This window comes from Podarcis tiliguerta (genome assembly GCF_965153285.1).
Source record: "Podarcis tiliguerta genome assembly, chromosome: 2".
Taxonomy (NCBI): domain Eukaryota; kingdom Metazoa; phylum Chordata; class Lepidosauria; order Squamata; family Lacertidae; genus Podarcis; species Podarcis tiliguerta.
In genome coordinates, this window is record NC_139535.1 from 66,485,507 (window position 1) to 66,491,506 (window position 6,000).

Below are 6,000 nucleotides of genomic sequence, written 5' to 3' on the forward strand. Positions count from 1 at the left end.
ACTTTCTAACAGGTATGCGAACTAGTCATATTCTCCTCTAGGACACTTCATGACTCCGCACTGTTTCCATGGTTTCTTTTCCAGTTTGACCCTCAACATGTCATGGGATAATCCACCCTCATTTGGATTCAGGTTTTTTGGGTGTGTGTGTGTGTGTGTATTTTTTCCTTGTTAAGTTGTTTAAAAGAATTCTGTAAACCTTGGGATCCCCCAAAGCAAGCTGATATCTCCCCCAGTGTACATGGAGTTAATACAAAAAATGTAGGTCTGTGTCTTGAGGAACCTTTGGTATGGGGTAGGCATTGTGGAAGATGGAGGAATGGAAGGAACGAGAGCCTGGATGGCACAAGAGATGCAGATTAGACTGCACATCTGATTGAGAGATCTACCCTTTCCCCTGCACTACAATTATAGTTGCTTTCATCACAAACAATGCACATGATGGAAAAAAAGTACATTCCTTGGAGTTTGTTTATAGCCTTATCAGCAAATGAATAACCTTGACAGATGTCTGTCATTGGTTCTTGAGCCTATGGTTTATTACAGTGTTCCTGTTCTTTTCAGTGTTTTGCATTTGCCAATCTGATTAACACGTTCTCTCTGTCCAAATCTTGGCTGAGCCAGAGCTTGACATTTTTAGCTCAACAGGCTAAAGTTTGACAGCAGAGAGAAATTCACATTCGATATACCTGCTATGCGCTGAGTGCGAACTGGTAAAGGCATCTAAGCATCAACATGAACCAAGCTGATGTGATGAGAAGCATAAGCACTAACCAAGCACAGATGAGCAGCAAGCCCCATCCCTACTGAAGACCCTAGTCTGAATTGTGTGTGTGTGTGCATGCGCCAACCTGGCACTAGTAAAAGGAGTGGGACAGATCAAACTACCTGAGATGAGGTGTTTTCACATGCCTGTTTATTTCAGACTCTGTACCACTCATGCTTATAAGTTTTTGTGATGTCTCCACAACAACATCATCAGAATTTCAGCCCACATTTCATTTCCCTTTAATCTGGATTTCCCCTTACCACAATAAAATCCAATAAGTAAACCCCTTATCCATCTGTTATCACTGCTGATGTGAAAGCTGCTTAATGCATTTTTTGGGTGATTGGTCAGTTTGTCATATGTGTGGTGACATTTCTGTTGCTTCAGGCCCCCTTCCACCTGTGCAAGGTAATAATAATAGTAAAAAGTTTGGGGCTGCTTTATGTGCTGTTTCCCTTGTAAATTAAGGTACCGTATTTTTCGCTCTATAACACACACCCGACCATAACACGCACATAGTTTTTAGAGGAGGAAAATAAGAAAAAAAATATTCTAAACGAAACAGTGGATGTGTGATTTTTATGGTTCATGCTGTGGCCACAGACATGTGATCTGACAGTGAGTTTGGAGTAGCCCAATGCAAAAATCCTGAGGATCCATGTGGATCCATGCTTTGTAACCATGTTTTTGCACCACTGCGGCCCCAGGCAACAGTGGGTGTGTGATTTTTTTGGTGCAAGCATGCCATGGGCATGCTATGTGATCTGATGGTGAATTTGGGGTGACCCAGTGCAAGAATCCTGAGGATCCATGTGGATCTGTGCTTTGTAACCACGTTTTAAGTGGGGAGTGAAGGAAAAGCACTCAAGGGACAAGGAGCACGCGTGGGGTGTGTGGAGAAGGATGCTGCTAATAATGCAGGAGAGGGGTGTAAGGGGAGAAGGCTCCTCTCCTCTCCCACTTTGCTCCTTTAAAGCAAGCAGGCTCTGCTTTTCTCCCTCCTCCCCGCTCATCCCCGGCTTAGCGAGCTGAAAAACTTTGCTGCTATGTAGTGGGAGGAGAGAGGGACAGAGAGCCTGCTTGCTTTAAAGGAACCAACCGGACACAAGTGTAAGCGGCTCCTCTCCCGCTTTGCTCCTTTAAAGAAGCAGGCTCTCTGTCCCTCTCTCCTCCCCACTCAGCGGCTCTTCTCCCTCTTTGCTGTTTCAAAGTGAGCCACAAAGGAGGGAAGGAAGGGGAACCATGGATCCTCTGCTCACGACTGCAGCAGATCCCCCCCCCGCCACCTGTAGGCGAGCTGAAAAACTTTGCTGCTATGTAGTAACACGCACAGACATTTCCCCTTACTTTCTAGGAGGACAAAAGTGAGTGTTATGGTGGAAAAAATACGGTAATTCCTCACGTTCTGGACTTTTCAGACTAGTTTTCAACTTCAGCATAAAGCACGCACGAATCGAACTGTGGTGCTAAGATGGATGAAAGGGAATCAAATCAACCCTGAGTTTGCTGCAAGAGGCTTTGGAAAGGTTTTGGGGAAAAACAAAGAAGAGGCAAGAGAGCAACCCCACGTGCTGCCTCCTGCTGTTTCCCCACCTCCCAAATTCTTCAGTAGTAGAGAGGTTTGAAAAAAACATCAGCGAGAAGCTCAGGACTGAATTGATTTACCTCCTGCCTCAGCAACGTGACCGGATCCTTGGATGCTTGAAGCTGAAGTTTAATGGTTGGAGAAGGCAGTGAAAATGGAATTGCCTTCACTAGCAGAAGCATTGGCACGCACACAGGCCCCACTCAGAGCACTAAGCTGCTGCATTTTGTTTTTATTATTACATATCTTGCACAAGTCTGTTAAATCAGAACTGCACATTTTTTTTTTTTAAAAAGAACAAACTGATGGCTGTCTAATCATCTAAGCTATCTGTGGGAAGAGTGTTTGAAGAGAGGAACAAAAGCTACACATGAGATTGTACTTTGAATATCTTCTGCCCAATTCTGGGGCAGGCAGCAAGCTGCAGAACAGGGATCAATAGGGTGACTGGAAAAAAAGGGAGTGTGCAGAAATATCAGATCTGAAAGAGTTTGTGAGCTAATGTTCCCATCTGGACTCAGCCTTGGACAGGATTTGCTGCTGCGTGGCTTGGCTTTTGTGTGGACTAACAAGTCCTTTTAGCAGCCTCCATTGCAACCCGTGCAATCAAGTTGCTACTCACATGGTGCCACATACGGTAGGCCACCCCTAGCAGGCAGTATGCAAGCAAAAACTCCTTCTCCCTCCTCCTCTGATTGCCTCGTACACCCCAGAGGCAGCACCCATGCCACTGAAAGGCCTTTGCAGAGGATATCAAGCAGAAAGACACGGACCTCCTTCTTTGGAGGTCTTTAAGCAGAGGCTTGACAACCATATGTCAGGAGTGGTCTGATGGTGGTTCCTTCTTGGCAGGGGGTTGGACTCGATGGCCCTTGTGGTCTCTTCCAACTCTATGATTCTATGATTCTAGACCTGCAGTCTAACAAGCTGCCTGCCCATTCCCCTTGGGAGTCCCATCCTGGAGTCAAATCAAACTAGGGATGTGGATGAAGAATCTCTCTCACCCTCTAGGCGAATACTTCTGGCAACACTCAGACCTTTACTGAGAGCAACCTCCAGAATACAGAGCAACATCCACAATGTTTTTACAGAGTCTTTACAGAGGGTGGTGAACATAGCTCATGATATCATTGGCTGTCTCCTGAGCCCGCTAGATGACATTGCAAGGGATCGATGCCTTAGAGGAGAACGAGAAAAATTCTCAGGGACGATTTGCACCCCGGCCAGCACCTCTTGAATCTTCTACCCTTGGGCAGGAGATATAGAAGTATAACCAGTCATACCAACAGGCTAAAATACAGTTTCTATCCGTGGGCTGTTAGGCTGCTGAATGGAAAATAATATAGTGCAACTGACTTTTGGGGTTGGTGTGTTGTGCCAGAAGCACACACAGTGCAATGAGATTGAGTGGTTTTTTTTTGGGGGGGGGGAGGGAGGCTCGGTTAATTTCATTGTACACATTGTACACATTTACATTGACAATAAAGCTATTATTATTATTATTATTATTATTATTATTATTATTATTATTTGGAAGAACCTTTTCATACAGTTCATGCACAGTGTCCACTGTGGTAAAGGTAAAGGGACCCCTGACCATTAGGTCCAGTCGTGGCTGACTCTGGGGTTGTGACGCTCATCTTGCTTTATTGGCCGCGGGAGCCGGCATACAGATTCTGGGTCATTGGCAAACATGACTAAGCCGCTTCTGGCGAACCAGAGCAGCGCACGGAAACACTGTTTACCTTCCTGCGGGAGCGGTACCTATTTATCTTGCACTTTGACGTGCTTTTGAACTACTAGGCGGGCAGAAGCAGGGACTGAGGAACGGGAGCTCACCCCGTCGCGGGGATTCGAACCGCCGACCTTCTGATTGGCAAGTCCTAGGCTCTGTGGTTTAACCCACAGCACCACCCGCGTCCCTGTCCGCTGTGGTACATGCTGCCAAATCCAGCTCCACACCTTCTGGAACTTTGCTTCCTAAATCTTCTATTGCTTTTGTTGGGACTGCTTTTTAAATCTATTGATTTTCCTGGCAGGGAAAACACACCAGCCCTTGATGTGGTGTAAAGTTGCATCATCCTTGTGGCTGTGCTGCAGAAATTAAAGGGCATTGGCTATGGAATAAGCACAACACACCCACAATCTGCCCACATTTCTGTATCTATCATTCCGCTGGTGTTTGACACTTACGCTGCTTCCTAAGTAGGAAGAGATGAGAAATTTGACTCAGTTCATATTTATAGGTGAGCCCACCTAATTTGCCCTTTCAAAGCAATACGTGAAACGAAACACAGGCATTCTTTGAAATTTTCAGTACAGTTCTCTAGCTAAGTAATGTGTACAAAAATCCACATGCTAGGGTGATATGAATGCATATATCAGTGAAAATAACATACAGAATGCATTATATTAAGGAAAATTGCTTTCCAAAAATGTGTGTATTAGGCATCAAATGTATACAGGAAGGCATACATTAGGAGAATGAGGACTTATCCCCCCTTCCCAAAACTGAGCTGGAAATGTGAAGAACTGGATTTAAGATTGGAAACATGAGAAACCAAGATTGACATATTCACCAATCCTTTATTCTTAAGGTTGTTCAGCTAGTAGATCAGGGGTCAGCAACCTTTTTCAGCCATGGGCCTGTCCACCGTCCCTTAGACCATGTGGGGGGGCTGGACTAAATTTTTTTGGGGAAATGAATGAATTCCTATGCCCCACAAATAACACAGAGATGCATTTTAAACAAAAGCACACATTATACTCATGTCAAAACACCAGGCTGGCCCCACAAATAACCCAGAGATGCATTTTAAATAAAAGGACACATTCTACTCATGTAAAAAAAACGCTGATTCCTGGACCACCCGTGGGCCGGAATGAGAAGGCGATTGGCACCTGGGCCTTAGGTTGCCTACCCCTGTAGTAGATATTCTGAACAGGATTGTGCCTTTACTGCATTTTAAAAATGGTTGTTTTGTTTAATGTGACATAATGGGACCAGTTAAGCAGAATTGAATTTTAAGATTTTGTTTCGTTCTGCTTAATTATACCTTTTAAGCAGAAACTTTAGTAAGAGGTAATCAAATGTGTCAAATTAAGAGAGAAATGATAAACAGGGAAAAAAAATCAATTTAATATCAAAACCCCCTTAGCTTACCAGAGGCAAGGATGAATTCATCTCTTGAAGTGAGGAACTTTCTCCTATGAAAGTGAATTATGCCTTTCATCAGTGTTCTGGTGAAAGGAATAAAATATTCTCCAAGGTTTTCAGTAGATGAAAGTTGAGAACTCCTATTGATATAAGCTTTCTTGATTTTTGTGGAATATAAAAAGTAGGAATGAAACAGTTCAAGCAAACGATGCTCAGTACAGTTTAAGATTCAAGGTTGCAGGATGGCTTCAAGTCTCTCATCAAAGGAAAGTATGTAATTAACACTGTCTGTTGTTTTCTGCATTTTATTTCTCTCTGATATCACTTTTTATTCTCACACCCTACAAAAACCCATGTGCACAAATATCTGTTATTCAAGAATTGCACATTGCAACTGATGAAGTAGACTGTACTCTGTGAAACCTTATACCATAGTAAATGTGTTGGTCTTTAAGGTGCCACAATCTCCCTGCAAAGGACTAATATTCC